The sequence below is a fragment of the Myotis nattereri genome (genome assembly GCF_964212035.1).
Source record: "Myotis nattereri genome assembly, chromosome: 21".
NCBI classification, from domain to species: domain Eukaryota; kingdom Metazoa; phylum Chordata; class Mammalia; order Chiroptera; family Vespertilionidae; genus Myotis; species Myotis nattereri.
The window spans coordinates 6,846,610-6,869,989 of NC_138097.1; positions in this window are offsets into that span (position 1 = coordinate 6,846,610).

Consider the following 23,380-nt stretch of genomic DNA (forward strand, 5'->3'; position numbering starts at 1 on the left):
TCCCTTAGGCTCTCCTCCTGTCTTTTAATTTTTTTCACCAATTGCAGTACATGTTGTGTGTGCTTTGCTTCCTTGTCTTCTAATTCACTAATTCGGTCCTCCGCTTCTCCTAGTCTACTGTTGATACTTTCAATGGTGTTTTTCATTGCAGCTATATCACTCTTCATTTCTTCTTGGGTCTTACTTCAGTTGTTGATTTTTTCATCTGTTTCTTCTAGCTCCTTCCATATGTTATTGATTTTTTCATCTGTTTCTTCTTGCTTCTTGCAGAAGTTGTCGATTTTTTCCTCCATCTGGTTTATGCACTCTAGGACCCTTATTCTGAATTCTTTTTCTGTCATGTTGCATGCCTCTGTATTACTTAGCTGCTTTTCTGGAGAGTCCTCCTTCTCTTTCCTTTGGGGGTTTCTTTGTCTAGCCATGTTTGATCTCACTGACATATCTAGATGTTGAGTCGTTCTGTGGCTGCTCCCTGGGTGGCAGTGACTGCTTGATCTGTGGTTGCTCTTCAGTTGGCAGCAGCTCCTCTGGTGGGTGCTGTTCACAGCTCCGGTGGCTCTTCTGGCTGGTGGGGGGAGGTTGCAAGTACAGCTGCTGTTCCTCAGCAGAGGGTGTGGAGCTCACGAGGCTGCTGTTGCTTGGATCTGCTGCGTTGATTTAAAGGCACAAAATACAACACAACAAGGCACCACATACTAGGCACTAAACACAAATATATTCACGATATTAATAACCCCAAATAAAGGTCACCGCCCGAATTAAGAGAATTAGTGGATAAGGAAGAAGGAAGATAAACGAGAAAAAAGAAAAGAAAAGTAGGGACCAAAAAAAGGAGTGCAAAAATGAAATTGGGAAAAAGGAGGGGGGGAAATAAAAGCGAGAAAAGAAAAGAAAAAAAAGAGCGAAAAGAGAGAATGAAGTGGAAGAGGGGAAGAGATTTTTTATATGAGGAGAATACTCCTATAGAACCACCACTAATCCCAACAAATTCCAGCAACAGCTCCCTGGAGATGGATGCAAACTAGAAACAACCAATAATATAACGATGAAAACAGAATGGAGAACACTAATCCCAAAATAAAATAAAGAGAAAATAAAATGGCACTTTAAAAGATGGTAAAATGGTAGCAGTAATAATACTGTTTAAAAATAAGAAGGTAGTAATTAAAAGGGTAAAATCAGGTGATGGAAAAAGAACAAGAAAGAAAGACAAAAAAAAAGAAAAAAGAAAAAACAGAAGAAAAAAAAGGGGAAAAAATTGGTTTCTTAGTTAAAAGGTGAAAAAAGAAAAAAAAATTGCAGTAGTGAAGGTCCTTCGGTTCTTCTATTCTTCAGTCTGGCTCGCCTTTATTCCTGCCAGGTATTCAGGAGAGTGTTGAGTTTCCCTGTGATACGCTGTACCTCCTCAGAACCACACTTTTAAGGTCTCTCAAGAACTGTCTAGAAGCCGCCGATAAATGTAGTGAGATCCTCAAGAAATCTAATGAGACCCTAGATGTTATGATAAAGAACCAACTAGAAATTAAGCATACACAGACTGAAATAACGAATACTATACAGACTCCCAACAGCAGACCAGAGGAGCGCAAGAATCAAGGCAAAGATTTGAAATGCGAAGAAGCAAAAAACACCCAACCGGAAAAGCAAAATGAAAAAAGAATCCGAAAATACGAAGATAGTGTAAGCAGCCTCTGGGACAGCTTCAAGGGTACCAACATCTGAATTATAGGGGTGCCAGAAGATGAGAGAGAGCAAGATATTGAAAACATATTTGAAGAAATAATGACAGAAAACTTCCCCCACCTGGTGAAAGAAATAGACGTACAGGTCCAAGAAGCGCAGAGAACCCCAAACAAAGGAATCCAAAGAGGACCACACCAAGACACATCATAATTAAAACGCCAAGAGCAAAAGACAAAGAGAGAATCTTAAAAGCAGCAAGAGAAAGAAACTCAGTTACCTACAAGGGAATACCCATACGACTGTCAGCTGATTTCTCAACAGAAACTTTGCAGGCCAGAGGAGAATGGTAAGAAATATTCAAAGTGATGAATACCAAGAACCTACAACCAAGATTACTTTATCCAGCAAAGCTATCATTCAGAATTTGAAGGTCAGATAAAGAGCTTCACAGATAAGGAAAAGCTAAAGGAGTTCATCACAACCAAACCAGTATTATATGAAATGTGAAAGGTATCCTTTAAGAAGAGGAAGAAGAAGAAAAAGGTAAAGATACAAAGTATGAACAACAAACATGCATCTATCAACAAGTGAATCTAAGAATCAAGTGAATAAATAATCTGGTGATCATAATAGAATCAGGGACATAGAAAGGGAATGGACTGACTATTCTTGGGGGGGAAAGGGGTGTGGAGATGCGGGAAGAGACTGGACAAATATCGTTCACGTATGGATGAGGACAGTGGGTGGGGAGGGAGGGAGGAGGGTGAGGTGGGAACTGGGAGGAGGGGAGTTATGGGGGGAAAAAAGAGGAACAAATGTAATAATATGAACAATAAAGATTTAATTAAAAAAAAATAGAATAATAACTTTAAAAAAGTAAACAAAAAATCCTGAGCATTTTAACAAAGAAGATAAAGACAGTGAAAAAAATACACAAAGAAATGATCACCATGAAACCTTTTTATGGAAATGAAGTTAAAACAAAAGCAAGTATACAGTACACTCATTGATGGGGCTAGTACGCAAATAAATTAACCTTTGCATGTGCAGGCAGAGTTGCATAGAATTTTCTGGGTGGGTGGGAAGGCAAACTGATTGACCATTTGAGGTCACAGTTCCATATATGTTGAAATGTACCACATTCAATGACACTGGAACAGTTTGATAAGACATACATCTGTAGAAAGAATGGAATACAATATTCTGAGCTGTTGTAGTTATAAAACCCCAAACGTAGAAATAACTGAAATCATAGGCAGCTCAATAGTAAAAGTGGTTATCCATAGAATACAATGTTTACTAGAAATTAAAAATTAACTTTTTATATGAACGTTAGTGTTACATCTCAAACTATCTGTGTAGCATGAAGGAAGCCAGTGTTTGTTAAAGAGAATTCACCTTATAGTGCCAATAAAATTATGAAAAACATGAACTACTCTATTGTAAAGGAAGGTAAATCAATGTCTGCATGGAGGGTTGGGGAAGCAGAAATATTACAAAATGACTGGAGGTAAATACAGAGTGTGGCAAATTTAGGTTTAGAGTAGTTGGTGTTGAAAATAATGCACTAGTAAATAACAACACAAATATAAAAACACCTTTTAAAAAAAGATCATAAACCAGAGCATAGGAGAGCTCAGAGTTTGCAGGTTGGAGAATAAGAAACCCTCAAAATTTATCAAAGCATAATGTGAGTACCACTATGTCCCTGAAAGAGGTAGGACTTCTTAGCTGAGAACAGGTGCTCTGGATGAATCCTGGGTCAGGTCCATTTTCTAGTCATAGAGAAATGAATGAAGATACTGCCAAGAGCTTGGAGGAATCATAATTACCTCAAGCAGAAGTGAGAACACAAAATACATTCCCCTGAGCACCCAGGGAATGTGACTGATGCACACTCCTCAGGTGAGCCAGGTGTTAGCTGTGAAATCTCTTCAGCGATAAACACTCACAGTGACATCATTTGGGTTGTAGGTCTCGGCATGTTAGCAAGTACAATACAGCTCCTTCAAGTCTCACTTGTACCTCAAATTTATGACGAATCTAGCAGAGTGTATGTTGTCATTAAAGGGGTTTACATTCATGTAAATGGGTCCCATAGAGCCCCTTAAGTGTTCTTATTCTTAGTGAGAAAAATAAAACATTCCCTGCACATTTACATCTTTTCTCCAGTGTGAAATTTCAGGAGTCTAAGCAGGTTATGGTTGTAGCTAAAAGAAATCCCACACTCACTACACATACCAGTGTGAACTCTCTTGTGTTCACTGGGGATAGAGCTTTCACTAAAGGATTTTCCACAATCACTACACTCATATAGCTTTTATCCAGTGTGAACCCTGTGGTGTTTAGTGAGGTGAGACCTTTGGCGAAAGGATATCCCACATTCAGTACACTCATATGGCTTTTCTCCAGTATGAACTCTGTAGTGTATAGTGAGTTCAGCCCTTTCATTGAAATGCTTCCCACATTCACTACACGCATATGGCTTTTCTCCAGTGTGAACTCTGTGGTGTTTAGTGAGGGCAGTCCTTTCTCTGAAATGCTTCCCACATTCACTACACTCATAAGGCTTTTCTCCAGTGTGAACTCTGTGGTGTATAGTGAGGGCAGCCCTTTCACTAAAATGCTTCCCACAGTCACGACACTCGTATGGCTTTTCTCCAGTGTGAACTCTGTGGTGTTTAGTGAGGGCAGTCCTTTCTCTGAAATGCTTCCCACATTCACTACACTCATAAGGCTTTTCTCCAGTGTGAACTCTGTGGTGTATAGTGAGGGCAGCCCTTTCACTAAAATGCTTCCCACAGTCACGACACTCGTATGGCTTTTCTCCAGTGTGAACTCTGTGGTGTTTAGTGAGGGCAGCCCTGTCTCTGAAATGCTTCCCACATTCGCTGCACTCATATGGCTTTTCTCCAGTGTGAACTCTGTGGTGTTTAGTGAGGGCAGCCTTTTCTCTGAAATGCTTCCCACATTCGCTACACTCATATGGCTTTTCTCCAGTGTGAACTCTTTGGTGTACAGCGAGGTGAGATATTTGACGAAAGGATATCCCACATTCACTACACTCATATGGCTTTTCTCCAGTGTGAACTTTGTGGTGGTTAGAGAGGGCAGCCCTTTCACTGAAATGCTTCCCACATTCAATACACTCATATGGCTTTTCTCCAGTGTGAACTTTGTGATGTCTAGTGAGGTTAGACCTGTGACTGAAAGACTTCCCACAGTCACTACACTCATACCAGTTTTCTCTAATGTGAACTCGGTTGTGTTTAATAAGAGCAGTTCTTTCACTGAAGACCTTCCCACAATTAGTACACTCATAGGGCTTTACTCCAGTGTGAACTCTCCCATGTGGAGGGTGGTTAAGCATTTGTCTACTCACTTCCCCAAATTTATTATACTCATAAATCATATCTCCAGAGCAGAGACCTTTCTGATAAGCAACTTTCTGTTTCTGGCTGGCAGCTCTTTCACATTCCACCCACTGGTGATGTCTTTTTCCACTGAGACATTCCTGTGAAATCTCATTGTTACTGTGTGGCTCTATAGTGTTAAGAGTGGCCTGGTGCTGGAGAAGCCCTAAGATGGCTGGGGAGTCTTCCCCAACCTCCGTCCTAGCTGCAGGCACCCCAGATAAGTAGAAGCAGCAACTGTTCACAAGCAAGGTACTCTCCATATCTTCTTTCGAGGGCTTCTCTCCACTAGCATCCTGCTGTTGCTGGTGAGGGTTTTCACTGAAACACAAGTCTCTCAAACACGCATCACTTAAGAACACATTCTTCTCAAAGTAAACCACTTGTAACTCACTCAGGTGCAAAATATCTTTTAACACTGAGAAGCACGGCTTACACAGATGGGTCCTCTGGGTGGGTGCGGCTGTCTTGGAAGCCCTGACGTGAGACTCTCCTACAGATACACTGTGCTCAGAATAGCCCTCCACATCATCCATCTTATGCCAAGGACCTGAAAACAGAGGAATGATGAAGAAATGAATGTTGACTCTGGTGACAGGGGGAAGTCCCATCATAAAAGTGGATTGCACATACTACATTGGTTTCATGCAATTGGCTGAAAATAAAAGACCTGAAAGATGGGTTAGTAAGAGGTCACTGTGAAGTTCTTGAGCACTGAAGATCACAAAACAAGGGAGACTTCAATAGAAATAGAGCAAAAAATGACAAGCACCACATGGAAGTGAAGCGGACTGTCCAGCTCATTCTGCTGCTAACAGCATTCAGTAGATCAGTGATGGCGAACCTACGACACGCATGTCAGAGTTGACACGCGAACTCATTTTTTTGGTTGATTTTTCTTTGTTAAATGGCATTTAAATATATAAAACAAATATCAAGAATATAAATCTTTGTTTTATTATGGTTGCAAATATCAAAAAATTTCTATTTGTGACACGGCACCAGAGTTAAGTTAGGGTTTTTCAAAAAGCTGACACGCCGAGCTCAAAAGGTTTGCCATCACTGCAGCAGATCTTCTATGTTGGTGACACAAGCAAGCTGTGCAGACGGTTGGTTACATCTCATTCCAAGTTAAATCCAATAAACAAATAGCTGGTATTTTAGGGGTATTTAAGCATGTACACTGAGTGGCCAGATTATTATGACCACCCCATCAGTACAATGAAATGAATTAGTTATGCAAAGAATAATAATAATAATAATAATAATAATAATAATACAACCTTGAGAGTATTTGCTTAGGAAGTTTTCAATATTCAGTATTTTGGAAGTGTCAATGAAGTACTGATGGGGTGGTCATAATAATCTGGCCACTCAGTGTATGTGCTCCTTATAACACTTGCATAGGTCCATGTTGTAGAATACTGCAGAAAGAGATGTGCAAAGGAATAGGTGATATAAAAAGGACACAAAGGCAAAGATAGCCAAAGCTAGAAAGTCATTGATGAAATGAGAAGCCAGCAAAGTGTCAAATATGGAAAAGGAAATGTATAAATGAGGGGTGGCCAGTGGAACTTGCACCAAACATCATTAGACAGGAGCAGGTTCCTTGTTAAATCTGAACACCATCCTTATGTCATACCTCCTCCAAGTTGCCACTCAGCCAGGCCAGGCTTCCTCTAGGACCATCCTGTATGTTTACCCTAAAGAAACCCAGGATTCACCCTGTACCTCCTCCTCTAGAAATATGTACAAACTAAATATTCCAAGTATGAATGAAAGACAACAGAGGTGAGCAGCCATCACTTGCCCATAGCATTTGGCTTGCAATAGTACTCACAGAAGGTAATATTACAAACAACAATGGAAGGAGCGTCTTACAAAAACAGCCCCTGGTTCATGTATATAAAGAAGATACCTGGCACAGGCATTCACCAAGGTCCTTATCTACAGGAAAGGTGCAGAAGTGGAGGCCATGAATCTGGATATAGTCATCCTTCCTGGGAGAGGAAGAGCAGGTGGGACCGATTAAGCTGTCTGTAAGACTGCTGACACCCAGACACTTCCTGCAGTTTCTGAGGCAACTGGTGTTAGGGAAGTTTGTGGAGTCTATTGCTCAGGGCTCTGTGAGAGCTCAACACTGACAGCCACAGCCCATTTCACAAGACAGTGGGGAAAATTAGCAGAGCCCATGGTGTGGCTTTGAGAGACAGAGTGCTATGTCTGGAGAATAAATGAAGAGTGGGCATTACTTCAGGACACTAGGAGAGATGAAGGTCTTACCTACGAATGATACAAGTGAAAACACTTCCAGCATCACATCACAGTACAGACGTCTCTGAGCCTCATCAAGGATCTCCCACTCCTCCTGAGAAAAGGCAATGGCCACGTCCTCAAAGTTCATGTCCTGTCATAATGAGGACAGTACATCCCATGATAAGATTCTCTCTTGAGATGCCAAGTTTGTCACACTCCGCCCCCTGCACATCCATCTGCTTCCTCTACTCCCCACATCAGGGAAGACAGCAGGCCTTAGTCCCATCAAAGTCAATCTCTCCTTATATTCCTACTAGAGGCCCAGTGCACTAAAATTTGTGCACTTGGCCGGGGGGGGGGGGTCCCTCAGCCCAGCCTATGCCCTCTTGCAGTCTGGGACCCCTTGGAGGATGTCCACCTGCTGGCTTAGGCCCACACCCTGTTGAATCGAGCCCAAGTTGGTAGTCATACATCCCTCTGGCAGCCTGGCAGCCCTCGGGGATGTCCATTTGCCAGTAGGGAGCAGGCCTAATCTTCACTCGGACATCCTTAGTGCTGCTGAGGAAGTGGGAGAGGCTCCCACCACCACCGCTGTATTGGCTGCCATCAGCCTGGCTTGTGGCTGAGGAGAGCTCCCCCTGTGGTAGCGCACTGACCTCCAGGGGTCAGCTCCTGCATTGAGCGACTGCCACCTGATGGTCAGTGTGTGTCATAGTGACCAGTCATTCCCAGTCGTTCTGCTGTTAGGGTCAGTTTGCATATTACCCTTTTATTATATAGGATAGAGGCCTGGTGCATGTGTAAGGGCTGGCTGGTTTGCCCTAAAGGGTGACCCGGCTCAGGGTGGGGGTCCCACTGGGGCTCCTGGCCTACACAACAATAGTTTGATCAGTAAAACATACATCTAGATAATGAACTGAATACAATATGCCCAGCAGATTTATCTATAATACCCCAAACCTAGAAATAACCAAAATCATAGACACATAATTAAAGTAGTAATTCACAGCACACAATTTGTGTTGAATTTCAAAATAACTATGTAGGGTGACGGAAACCAATATTTGTTAAAGAGCACATTCCTTCTAGTGCCTATTAAATTATGAAAAATAAGCACTACTGTGTTGTAATGGAAGAAAAATCAATGCGTACTTGTAGGACTCGGGAAGGTAGAGAGAGAGTTTGTAAAAGGGCAAAAGGTAAATATAGGGTATGCCAAAAGTAGAGTTAGAGTTGTTGGTATGGGAAGTAATACAATAATTAACAAATAATAATACAAGAATTTACTGTGCCCTATTTAGTGTTACTCACTCAATTAGGCATCATCCCCTATACTTATAGGTCACTACAACAGGTCAGGGCACTAGAACATGTCTTCCTCAAACCCCAGTAGGGGGCATGCAAGAGGCATCAGATTAACATATGTCTCTCATATAGATGTTTCTCTCTCCCCACTTCCTTCCCATTCTCCCTAAAAGAATCAATAAAAGCAATGTTTCTCTCTCCCCCCATCCTTCCCATTCTCCCTAAAAGAATCAATAAAAGTCATGTTTAAAATACATTTTTAAAAACAATAAACTATGTGTTTTGGGTGCTCACTATTGTAAACCTATTTTTGCACAACCCTGTACATTGGTGACAGATAAGTTTATTTCATGTGTGACAACTTCACAGCTTTATATGTACATCAAACCTCACCAAATAGTACATATTAAAAAAGTGCAGTGTGTTGCATGTCATTTCTCATATCCTGGAAGGAACAGCCTTGCCATAGTCCCAGCAAATATTGGTAAGCACTTTAGACTATTATCATCAGAATCCATAGGAATGTTGACTGGTTGCAAGAAACATCCTGGGGTAGATTATAGGATTATTCTTCCTCTACCTTTGAATTCCTGTATGTTGAGCATCAACCTTGAGGTGAACACCCTAGGGGGGCCAGCAGAATAGCAAAATTATAAGATTATTTTCTCTGCCAATGACTTCAGTCATAGTAAACAGGTATGGAGGTCCTGAAAATATCTGTACACAAACATCATGCAAGCCACAGGCCCTGCAACATTTGTGGAAAACATTCAGCAGAGGCATTTTTCAACTAATTTACTGCAGTCTCTCCCACTCACGATTGAAACAGTGCTTCTGCCCTAACTGTGGTTACACACAACCCCCAGATTCTTACCACAAATGACACCAGCCTATGAAATTTAGTACATCATGACATATGGATCATTTGCTGAGACGTATGTCATACACACTGAACAAAGTGCTTCACAGAAGCACAACAAAGACCTCCTCTTCAGGGTGACCTTTGACTTCACCAATAATAGAGGTACCAGACTGCAAATTAGAACCATAAAGTCCTGCAGTCTTGCTTTCAAGGCTTTTGGCAGAAATGCAAAATAAGCAAATAATGGCCAAAGAGTGATTTTCTACCATCATGATGTCCCTTCAGAAGCACTGAAAGTTTGGGATCCCCACAATATCTCTTCACCTCTACCTGCTGACAGATCACAAGTGTGCTTTCAATTCATCACAGGCAGAGAATAGAACCAATAAATTAAAGGTACAAATGCAAAAAGCACCTTTATGAAAAGATCATAAACCAGAGCCATATACAGCAAGTGGTTTGCATGCTGGTGAATAACTACCTGAAAAAATTCATCATAGCACAATGTGAGAAGCACAATGTCCCTGAAAGGTGTAGCATATTTTAGGATTGTGGTCTGGGGGAAACAACGGTTAGGTCCATTCCTTAGAGAGAAAGGAGTGAAGATCCTAAGAGATCGGAGTACTCATCATTTCCTCAAACATAAGTAAGAATACAGAACACATTTTTTTCTGAGCACACAGGACTTCCCACAATCAGTACACACATATAGCTTTTCTCAAGTGTGAACTCTCCTGTGGATAAGGAGGTGATTGTTGCAGGTAAAAGATTTCCCATATTCACTACACTCATAAGGTTTTGCAGCACTGTGAACTCTCTAGTATTGAGTGAAGTTACTGTGTTGCCTAAAGGACTTCCCACAATCACTACACTCATATAGCTTTTCTCTCCTGTGAGCACTGTGATGTTGAATGAGGGTAGACCTGTGTGTAAATGATGTCCCACAGTCACTACACTCATATGGCTTTTCTCCAGTGTGAACTCTCCTGTGGATAAGGAGGTGATTATTGGAGGTAAAGGATTTCCCACACTCATTATATTCATAAGGTTTTTCACCAGTGTGACCCCTGTGGTGTTGACTGATGGTACTGCTTTGATTGAACGACTTCCTGCAATCACGACACTCATTCAGCTTTTCTCCAGTGTGGACTTTGTGTTGTTGAATGAGTTCGACCTCACGATGACGGACTTCTCACGATCACTACACTCATATTGCTTTTCTACAGTGTAAACTCTTCTATGATGAATGAGGATAAAGATTTTTCTAAAAGCTTTTCCACATTTTTTACACTTATAAATCACTACTCTGGAGCAGACAACCTGATGTTGAACAACTTTCTGGTTGTGGCTGGCAGCTTTTTCACATTCAGCCCACTCGTCATGACTTCTTCCACTGAGAAATTCTTGTGAAATCTCACTACGCAGTGTTAAAAGTGGCCTGGTGCTGGAGAATGTCTGATATGGCTGGTAAGTCTTCCCCAACCTCCCTAATGGTTGAAGGCACCCATATTAAGTAAAAGCTGCACTGGAGAGCATTATGCTAAGTGAAATAAGCCAGTCAATGAAGGAAAAATACCACATGATCTCAGTCATTTCTGGATAATAAAGACCATTATAAACTTATGAACAATAATAGATACAGAGGCAGAGCTGCCTCAAACTGATTGTCAAACTGCAGTGGGAAGGCCGGGGAGGGTTGGAGGGCAGGGGGCGGGGGGTAAGAGATCAACCGAAGGACTTGTATGCATGCATATAAGCTTAACCAATGGACATAAGACACTGCGGGGGAGGGGAGGCCAGGGGATTGTCAAGGGCGGGGGGGAAAAAAGGACATATGTAATACCCTTTGTAATACTTTAAGCAATAACACAATAAAAAAAGAAAAAAAAAGAAAGATGACAGAGATGGGCAGCCAGCACTGGCCTAGAGCAATCTGGCTTGCAATTGTATTTACAGAAGATAATATTACAAACAACTGAAGTGTCAGCTTGTAAGTACAGTTTAAGGTTCATGTAAGTAAATCCCTTAACCTGGCACAGGCAGTCACCAAGGACCTTTGGCTAGAGGAAGGAGGTAGAAATGGAAGCCATGGATATGGACAAAGTCATCCTCCCAGGGAGAGAAACAGCAGGTGGGACCCATTAAGCTGTCTGTAAGACTCCTGACTCCCAGACACATCCTGCACTGTCTGAGGCAATGAGTGTTAGGGATGTTTGTGGAGTCCTTGGCTCAGGGCTCTCCACAGACCTCACCCATGGCAGCCATTGTACATCTGACAAGACACTGGGGAAATTAGCAGAGCCCATGGTCTGGTTGTAGAAGAGTGAAAGCTACATCAGAGGAATAAAGGAAGAGAGGAGATCATCTCAGGACATTGGGGGAATGTGAAGTTCTTACCTACAGATGATAACAGTGCAAAAACTTCCAGCATCACATCACAATAGAGAAATCTCTGAGGCTCATCAAGGAGCCCACATTCCTCCTGAGAGAAGGCAATGTCCACGTCCTCAAAGTTCATATACTATCATAATGGGGACAGTACAGCCCGGAACCAGATTCACTCCTAAGGTTCCAACTCTGTCATACTCCATCATACACATCAATCTGCTCTCTCCACTCTACACACCAGAGAGGATGCCAGGCCTTCATAACATGAAAATCACCATCATCTTATATTTCTAGTGATATTTTGTCTTCCCACAATAAAGGCAATTGAGCAGATAGAACATAACTGAGCTATGGGATTCACATTTTCGCCATACTTCCTCTTGACAGTAGAGTCAAGAAGAGGGTAGGAAAAGATGTTGGCCTTAAAGAAAGTGTGAGTGATTTGATATTGGTCTTGTCAGGCATTACCTTTGTAATCCATCAGATTGTTCCTCAAAGACACCAAAAACATGGCATCACACTTCACCCTCAAACCACAATCCCAGGGTGCTGAGCTCATCGCTTTGTACTACCTGCTGCACATAGTTCTTTGAACACTTCTCTCACACAGCTTCATTCCCAGAGGCACAACTTCAAAGGTAATGCAAATTTGCTGTGGCGAGGACGGGTTGTTTCCTAATTACCTTACTTTCCAAAATTATAGATTGCCACCTCCATAACCCATTTCTCTCTTACCCTTCTCCCTTACCCATGCCCGTGGAGATTTCCAAGCCCGGGTAACACTGATGTATGCTATCTCATTCCTAAGAATCAGTGTGTCACCCCCCCCCCCCCAAAAAAAAGGCAGGTGGGTACATAAATGTCACCTAAGCTGTGAACCTGGCAGGTAGTACCAAAACACTCTTCTTTTCAGGCAATTACCCCCAAATAACGCTTATTTTATCATCCAGACTCCACCAGAAATGGACTCTCCCTTCATTCACTCTTATGTCAATGTCAGGGTGCTCTGGCCATGAAGTCACACTCCCTCTCCAAGTGCACATCACTCTATCTTCCACACCTCTCTCACACCTCCACTCCTACAGTCCCGGACCCCACAGTCATCTCCTTGCGCTCTTATTTATTACTCAGCATGTGTTGTCCAGAGAATGCTTGCCAAGTTCAAACAGGATCACGTACTGCCCTGACTCTGATAGTCCACAGTCATAGAGGCAGCCTTCAGTCCTGCTATGAAAGCCTCTCTCCATGACTGTTTTTCCTTCAGTCTAACCTATGAAGAACCACAATCAGATCTCAGATACCCTGAACCCACCTCCCCTGGTGTTGCACTTGATGTCCTTTCACTAGGCACAGCCAACACCTCTCCACTTAATCGTTATTCAAGTCCCAACTGTGGAGGCCCTCTGTACCATGCCCAGAGAGTCTCACAGATTCAAGTCGCTAAGCTAATGCACAAGACTGACCGTTACTCCCCCGCCAGGGCACCCTGAGGGTCACAACAATATCCTGGTGAGTGTTTACAGAAATAAATATGTACCAACCCAATCTCCTATTGTTTGAATTACTCTCCAGCCTCCAATTCCTCTCACGCCCACTCATCTTTTAAAGGCCCTGGCCACTGCAAAACCATCTCTCTCCCCCACACTCTACATTTCAGCTTCTATTGCTATGCTCTGTTCTGGTACGCACCTGCCAGAAACAGTGGACCAGCAGAAAGCCAGGCTCACAGTGTCCCCTCTGAGCTACTAATACCATTTCCACAGTGACCATGATTCCGTGTATTAAAGTGATCCGCAGTCCTGGATGATGTGGTTCAGGTGGTTGAGCATAGACCCATGCATTTGTGAGATCTCATGCCTGGGTGGTGGGCTGGATCTATAACAGGGGTTGTGCAGGCAGCAACCAATCCTTGTTTCTTGCTCATCACTGTTTCTCTGTCTCTCTTCCTCCATTTCTACCTCTAAAATCAATCAATCAATCTCTCTTTCTCTCTCTCCATCCTATCTAATAATAGACAAACGTGGTAATTGATGGTACCTTCGCCATGCTTCCCATTGGCTAATCAGTGCGCTATGCAAATTAACCACAAACAAAGATGGCGGCTAATTTGCATACTGCAGGCAGGGCAGGACAACGAGAGCCGCCATCCAGGTCCCCTTTGGAACCCCAGAAGCCGACTGCCTGCCGGCTGTGATCGGATTCAATCCCGGGTCGCAGGCCGGCCCAGAAGCCCCAGGCCGGTCCCTGAAGCCCCAGAAGCCACCTGATATGGTAGTAACTCTATCAGTAAACACTCTGAAAGTCAGTGGCATAAATGCACCAATTAAAAGACAGATTATGAGGGTGAATAAAAAACAAACCCCACTTTAATATAAAGACACATATAGATTAAAAGCAAATGAATTAAGCTGCAGCCTGTTTTGCTCAGTGGATAGAGCATTAGACCATGGACTGAAGGGTACTGGTTCGATTCCAGTCAAAGGCATGTACCTCAGTTGCTGGCTTGATCCCCAGTCCCTATCAGAGCATGTGCAGGAGGCAACCAATCAATGTCTCTCTTCCTTTCCCTTTACTCTCTCTAAAATTCAATGGAAAAATATCCTTGGGTGAAGATTAACAAAAACAAAGTAAAAGGATTTAAGTAACATTAAAGAGATTATAAGAAAAATATATTCCAAATTTTGTTAGTTGTATAATGATTATGTTTAAATTATTAACATCTAAGAAATTGGGTGAAAGGTACATATAATATGCTGTAGTATTTTATAGGTTTTTTTTTACATGTATGAGATTATTTCAAATTAAAATATTAAAAAATTAAAAATTAATAAAATATTAATTGAAATGTATCTGCATTACATGAAAAATCTCCTAATTGCTTTTAGCATAATTTATTAATTTTTGCTAAAATTTACAAGGTTTCAATTAAAAAAATATCTTAATTCTAAATGATATGATAGAAAATAAATAGTGCAGTTATAAGCACTTAGCTGAAAATAAAAATTTAAAGAAGTGACTTTAAAGAAGGGATTAGCCAAAGAAAATATATGCACTACCCATGGACACAGACAACAGTATGGTGATAGCCAGAGAGAAGTGGGGGGCAAGAGCTGGGTAGAGGGGGCAAAAGGGGGGAAATAGGGACATCCTATATAATAATAATAAAAGGCTAATATGCACATTGATTGAACAGCAGAATGACCGGTTGCTATGATGCGCACTGGCCACCAGGGGGCAGACGCTCAATGCAGGAGCTGACCCCTGGTGGTCAGTGCACTTCCATATGGGGAATGCCACTCAGCCAGAAGCTGGCTCATGGCTGGCCAGCGCAGTGGTGGTGGCAGGAGCATCTCCCACCTCAGTGGCAGCACTAAGAATGTCCAACTAACAGTTTAGACCCGATCCCTTGGGGACCTAAGCCTTTAGTCGGACATCCCCCAAGGGCTCCCTGGCTGCAAGAAGGATGTCTGACTGCAAGCTTAGGCCTGATCCCCCGGGGAGTGGGCCTAAGTCGACAGGTGGACATCCCCCAAGGGGTCCTGGACTGTGAATGGGCATAGGCTGGGCCGAGGGACCTCCCCCCAGCGCACAAATTTTTGTGCCCCGGGCTTCTAGTATGTATGTATGTATGTGTGTGTGTGTGTGTGTGTGTGTGTGTGTGTGTGTAATGTTGGTTTTTTTTAATCCTATCTGCCAGTTCCTGATTCAGCTCACTCTTCACTCTAAGCTTTTGCATATTCTGGTCTGTTTACAGCCTGGCTACCAGCAGGCTCTATGGAAGAGGTTCTTGAAACTGTGGGTCATGACCCCTTTGGGGGTGGAACGACTCTTTCATGGGGGTCGCCTGAGACCATGGGAAAACACATATATAATTACATATTGTTTTTGTGATTAATCCTATCCTTTAATTATGTTCAATTTGTAACAATGAAATTGGGGGTCACCACAACGTGAGGAACTGTATTAAAGGGTGGCGGCATTAGGAAGGTTGAGAACCACTGTCCTACGGGCTCACCTGCTCAGCGCCCTTGCCCAGCCCAGAGGGGAGGTCCCTCCAGATGCCGGTGTTATCTCGGGGCTCAGTCCTCAGGGCTCACTCTGCCAGCTGCCTTATCATTTACGGGACTTCCCCTTCTGTCCACAGATACTGCCCTCTGTCTTACAGTCTGTCCTTCCTCTGAGCAAAGTTAGGAAAAGTTAGAATCCGGCCTCAGAAAATTCCCTCTTTTTTTCACAACCATCTATGGCCCCAGGTTCTGAGAGTGAAAGTAAAACCGCTCGTGCAAAACCTCCCCTCATCGCTGTTGCCTTTAGACCCACAACAGACCCGGGTTTCCGAGTCCTCCTGCCTCGGCCCCACCGCCGTGTCCTTAGAAGGTGGCACTGCAGCCTGCGGCCCTCTTCCCCCATCACACCCTGTGTCACCCAGGAGACACTCACTGTTCTGGATGCGGCTTCCTGGGCGGCGGGACCCGAGAGGCCGGTCCCCAAGGCTGGGGGGTTCAACGGGGTCAGGCTGCGGGAACGCTGTGGGCAGAGAGGGGTCCCGGAGGCACGGAGGCCCCCCTCCCGGCCTGTTGGTGCCCAACCAGCCTCACACACACCCGCACAGCAAGGACGCTGCCTCCCAGGCCTCCTCCTACTCACGACCAGTGGGCTGAGGCCTGTGAAGCTTTGAAGAAAGTTAAACGGTCAAAATGCCCGCCAGGAGGAGGAAGGCGGAAGTCCCGCCCTAACCGGATGCCCTGACAAGAAAAGTGCCCTTTAGCTCCGCCCACGTCAGGCGATCCTTTCTGGGTAATGTAGTTTTCTCAAACGCCGACAGGATGGCTAGGTTCCCAGCCAATGACACTGGAGAATAAAGGTGATTGTTCAGCAAGAGGAACTGGGGAAAGATAAGATGGGCCCAGAGGCCTGGTTAACTGGAACAGACTGGCCAATCTCCCAGGAGAGCGTTGTGGGGAGGACTGGGAGAGATCCCCCAAGGAATATACGCACAGGGGAAAATGGGAGACATCTGTAATACTGTCAATGATAAAATAAAAAAAATACATTTTCTTATTTTAAATAATATAGCCCAGCTGGTGTGGCTCAATGGTTGAGCATTGACCTATGATCCATGAGGTCATGGTACTATTCCTGGTCAGGGAACAAGATGGGTTGTAGGTTCAATTCTCAATTGGGTGGGGGTGGGGACGTGCAGGAGGCAGCAAATCAGTAATTTTCTCTCATCATTGATGTATTTATCTCTCCCCCCCTCTTCCTCTGTCCAAAATCAATAAAAAAATATTTATAAAAGTATATACATATATGCATAGTCCATGGACATAGACAATAATGGGGTGAGGGCCTAGAAATGGTGTGGTCAGGAGAGAGAGAAGCAAAGGGGAGTGAGGATGGAGGAAACTGGGACTATTTTTAATAGACTCTATAATAAAAAAGATAGTTTGCACACATGGCATGGCTCAGTGGTTGGGCGTGGACCCATGAATCAAGTTATCTCTGTCTGGATTCCAGGTCAGGGCACATGCCTAGGTTCGGGTCCTCCATCCCTGTAGGGGGCATGCAGGAGACAGCTGATCAATGATTCTCTCTCATCACTGATGTTTCTCCATCTCCCTCTCTCTCTAAAAAATCAATAAGAAAAGGAATAGTGTTAAGATTGATCTGAGTCAACAACACTGAGGTGAATGAGGGCTATCACATTTCTTTCAAGTTCTCAAAGAAAAATCATGCCTTGGTCTCTCTCTATAGAGTATGTCGCAGGCATAGCTGTGTTCAGCAACAGGAAGGCGCCTAGAGCGGGTCTGCCTCAGCTTGGTCTGTAGAGTTTGAGTTCATTACTTCATGTTAGAAAAGATTTCACACCCCAAGTTCAGATTTTGAGGGTACGTTAACTGAAGCTGGGGATAATGAAAAAATGTAGGCCTTCTGATAGAACAAGAAACAGCACAGTGACCAGGAGTGGCTCCTATGCCTCTCTAGAAACATTGTGGGAAATAAATGAGCCCAAGTGAGGCTGCTGTTAGCTCACTGGGCATTCAGAGTAAAGGAGGTCTTGAGAGCAGATTCAGGGATTAGCCCAGGATGAGCTGCCACTGCTCATTGCTACCCTGGTTACAGCCTGAGTGGGATCCCTGAAAGTCTTGAAAGAGCCCAGCTGGTGTGCTTCAGTGGTTGACTCTTAAACCATGACCCCGCAGGTCACTGATCAATTCCTGGTCAGGACACATGCTCAAGTGGTGGGCTGGATTCATATTGTGGTGCATGCAGGAAGCAATCTAATAGCGATTCTTTCTTATCATGATGTTCTCTCTCTCTCTCTCTCTCTCTCTCTCTCTCTCTCTCTCTCTCTCTTCTCTGAAATCAATAAAAATATTTTGAATGTATGCTTTAAATCAATTATACTTACATCAAAGTTTAAAATGTTTAAAACTTGCCACTTGCCATTATTTTACTATTTTATCATGAATGCTCTTGAGTATATTTGTACCTACTGCCTCAGCATGTTGGAAATAATATGTAATGATTTGGTACTGAAATACCTTATCAGGCCCATGTTTAGTGCCATCATTTTATCAGTTTGAAACTGATCATGATGACAGTATTTTACACCAAGAAAATTGACAAATAGTACAAAACTTAACTTCACTAATGTACTATTGAATGCTTTAACTTAAAATGAATGGTGGAGAATGTTAGCAACATAGATTAAACTTTAAAGTGTATCTTGCAAGTGGGCCTTAAATTGTGCATGAGATAAAGTTTGAGAAAAACTGTTTTGCTTTCAGTATTCAAAACATATAGTTCCCAATGGCAAATAAACCAACTGGGTCTTTAAGGAATGAGTGAAGTGAATACAGATGTCTTAGATGCTGAACTGTCCTCCTATTGGTTAAATCCTAATTTCATGTTAAATACTGCAAAAATTTCTGACCAAACTCTCAACAAAAGAGATAAAGACAGCAGAAATAAATGTATAAAGAAATGCTCACCATAAAAATTTCTTATGGAAATGGATTTACAACAAAACAAGTTAACACTATACTGAGTTTTGGGCCTACAATTTAAAAATATTAAACATTGCATGTGTTTATATGTGTTTACAATGATAAAGAAAAACTAGAATTTTCATTATTGTGTGTGTCTGGGAAGGCAAAGGGAATGACCATTTTAGATCACAGTTTTGCATATCTTCAAAAGCATAACACGCACCTACACTGTAACATTTAGATACATAAAACACTCATTTATATAAATAACTGAATGCAACATTTCCAGAAAATTTATTTATAATACCCCAAACCTGGAAATAACAAAACCATAAACATATCAATAGTTAGTGTTCATATACAGAACACAATACTACTCAGAAATAAAAAATAATTAACATTTAACATAAGTATTAGTGTTGAATGTAAAATAACTGTGTATCATGAAAGAGACCAATATTTGTTGAAGAATATGTACCTTATAGTGCTTACAATATTATGAAAAATATGAACTAATCTTGTAAGGGAAGAAAATGAATAAATGCATTTAGGGATGGGGAAGGTAGAAGACAGATGATGAAAGACAGGAGGTAAATATAGGGTGTGGTAAAGTAGCTTTAGAGTTGTTGTATGGAAATTAATTCAATAATCCTATATAATAGAAGGCTAATATGCAAATCGACCAAGGAGTCACTATGACATGAACTGACCACCAGGGGGCATATGCTCAATGCAAGAGCTGCCCCTTGGTGGTTAGTGCACTCCCACAGGGGTAGCACCACTCAGCCAGAAGCTGGGCTTATAACTGGAGAGTACAGCGGTAGTGTCAGGGGCTTCTCCCACCTCCAGGGCAGTCAGACATCCCCGGAGGGCTCCCGGACTGCAAGAGGGCAGAAGCCTGCCTGAGGCACCCCCCGAGTGCATGGATTTCATGCACCAGGCCTCCATTTCATAAATAATAATGCAAGTATAAACTCTTCCCTCGCCATTGTAGTTCAGTAGGTTGGCACCATCCCTTTCCCTGAAAGGTCACTGGCTCCATTCCAGGTCAGGGAATATACTTTCCTGGATTCCCTTTAGGTGGCATACAGGAGGCAGCTACTTGATGTTTCTCATTTCTCTCTCTCTCTCTCTCTCTCTCTCTCTCTCTCTCTCTTTCTTCATCTCTTTTTAAAAAGTCAATGGATATATTTTTAAATATATAGAATACTTACTTTATCCTCACCTAAGGTTTGTTTGTTTTTTTCTCATTGACTTCTATATAGAGTGGAATGGTCAGAGGAGGTGGAGAGGAAGAGAGAGAAAGAGAGAGAGAGAGAGAGAGAGAGAGAGAGAGAGAGAGAGAGAGAGAGAGAGAAATCCTCAAGAGAGAGACACATCAATGGGTTGCCTCCCTTCTGTGCCCTGACATGGCCTTATGATTAAACCCAAACCTGAAGTCTTTGCCCTTGACCATAATGGAACCAGGGACGGAACTGGAGCCAAAGCTCTAACCACTGACTTAACTGGCCAGGTCTTGCAGTCTTTCTTAAAACACAGGAATCCAATAAGGGCATCTTGGAAGCTGATTTTGGCTTTCTAAAGATGATTTCTTGAGATAGATTTATTGTAAATGTCCGAGGCTGCTCATTATCTCAAATTTCATTTCTTTTATTCCATATCCTGTCCTGTTATTGTGATTTTGGCCAGATCCTCTGAAATTCTGTGGATGCTTATCATCAATTCTGCCTCTGTGTATGTCATTTTTCTCTGGGGTACTATCATTGTGGTGAGTATACTAAAATACCTTACAGATACACTTTTAAGCAAAAGTGTACCCCACTGGTCTTTTTATTTGCATTCAGTTCTGAAAATTTCCCTCTGTGTACAAAGTACCCATTGGAAGGCAGCGTGGGGCTCAAGGCAAACTGTGCGGCCTCCTGCAGAGAAGGTCAACTCTGTCCACAGGGCCCACAGTTCAGCCATGGCCACGCTTTCTGATCCTGGTTGTCCAAACCAACCACAATGACTATCTTCAGCTTCCTGGTCAAAGAACATGCTAAGTTGTGGGTTCCACCCCAATAGGGGGTCTCTATGAGGTAGCCTATCGATAATGATCTCTCATCATTGATGTTTCTATATCTCTCCCTCTCTCTAACCTCTCTGAAATAAATTAAAACATTTTTTAATTTCGTTATTGATTAAGGTATTAAATATGTGTCCTCATCCCGCCATTACCCTCCCAGACACTCCTACTCCCTGTTGTCTGTGTCCATTGGTTAGGCTTATATGCATGCATACAAGTCCTTTGGTTGATCTCTCCCCCTTAACCCCACCCTCCCCTACCTTCCCTCTGAGGTTTGACAGTCTGATCAATGCTTCCCTATCTCTGGTTCTGAATGCAATTTATAATCAACTGGTAGCCCGATACACAAAAATTTGTGCACTCGGGGAGGGGGGGGAGAGGGTTCCCTCAGTTATTAAACATTTATCAGCAAGACACTGACCACATTGGTGGTGTGGTGGTCTTGTCAGAATGTGTTATATTATGCAGATGAAAATCTATTTGAACAGATTTGATGTAGATATTTTCAAAGATGGAAGAATTGTCCCTGTCAACTATTTTAGTTGATTCATATCTTCACTAATTGTCATCATTGCAAAGTTTTCAGTCCCCGTATGGATTGCTGGAGATAATAGGTCATGCACTGTCCCTGTCCTTTGTAGCCTTTGTGACCTTAAGGACTCTAGTTTTCAATTTATATGTTTCAGTACCAACCTTACCGGCTTAAAAATGTAAGCTTTTCACACTGCTCTCTCTGTTCCATATCCTTCCGAAGAAAAGCGGAGTTGGGTTGCAGCACAGGAGAGAAATTCAGAAGGGGACTATTGAAGTAATGACTGCAGTCGGAGAAGAGGAAACCTATTTCCCTGGCCACAGGTGCTGGCGCACTGGAACACAGGACTGGCAGCTTCTCTGGGTGGCTGCAGCCTGGGACCTCAGGCGGGTGGCTTGTCCGTCTCCTGGGCTGCAGCCAGCCACATATGCTGGTGCCTGGACCAAAGGTGGGCGGCTTCTTCTTCTGGCGGCTTCTTCTTCTGTGCTTACAGGGGGCGGGGGCAATCACTTATGTGTATATGTGTGTGCATGCAAACATAGGCATCTACACATGTGTATGTGGAAATCTGCTGGGGAAGTCAAAACCATAGAAGAGTTGCCCCCTATCTCTTGAATCTTCCAGAGATATCCCCCACTTTTTTATTCTATCACTACTGGAGAGTCAGTATTTGCAGCCAGCCAGCCAGAGACTCTCTCAGCGTCTATTTCTGACTTCTCTCCCTGTCTATCTTCCAACCCCTAATCATATTTCCACCCGGATGCATCATTTTTACTCCCAATATGCTGTATAGAGAAGGAGTCAGGATGCTGTCTTCCCATGAATAGTACTCAGTAACAAACCAATTGCATTTTAGTTGGGCAATGCCCCAATGCATTTCTGTTTCCCTTTTTGTTTGTTGGATTGTTCTGCTGCTCCTTCTCCTCATCCCACCACCCTTGGATCATAATGTAAAATTATTTTACCATGTCAAGAAATTATTAAAAATACAGGTACTTAAAAAAAAATATGGGTACTTCTGTGATCACTGGCTGGCCAGGGCAGGGAAGAGGTGGCTGCTGGTGGCCGCCTCTTCCCTTCCCCGCACGGCTTCTCCAATCACCGGCTGGGGGGTCAGCAAAGGCGGCTCCAGTTCTCCGATCACGGTTCTCCTTTGCCATGCCACCCAGCTCTTGCCTGCCTCCTGGGTTTCCGATCACTGTCAGCGGCAGGCGGCTTCTTCCATCCTTCCCCTTTTGCTTCCCAGCATTGTGTCTAGGTATGCAAATTAACCGTCATCTTTTTTGGCAGTTAATTTGCATATCACCCTGATTAGCCAATGGGAAGCACAGTGAAGGTACTGTCAATTACCATGTTTGTCTATTATTAGATAGGATAACTAGAGGCCCAGTGGTCAAATTTGTGCATGGTTGGGGTCCAGCCAACTCAGCCCCAATTGGGGCCGATCAGGGCCATGTCATCTGGGGAGAGAGGCCACAGGTGATTGGATGGCAGGCAGCACCCCAATTGGGATTGGGGGAGCCGATTGGGTTGGGGTCAGCCATGAGGAGGGGCTGTGGTGGGTGAGCCAGCTGGCCCCGCCCCCTATTGGGTAGGGGGTTGCCGACTGGGGGTCAGTGGCCCAAGGGAGAGGCCAGGGGTGGTTGGCTATTGGGCCCTGCCCCTTTTTGGGGTGAAGGGCCAATCTGGGGTGGGCCTGGGTGGGGGAAGGGGCCACAGGCCGATCAGGGTGGTGGGGGCCCAGTGGGGGTGGGGTCAGTTAGGGGGAGGGGCTGCAGGAGATTGGCCAGTGGCCCCACCTCTCTGCAGACAGACCTCAGCCCTGAGCTGTCACTTGGATATTTCCCACCCCCAGATCTCACAGCTCCCAGGCCAGGGTAGAGA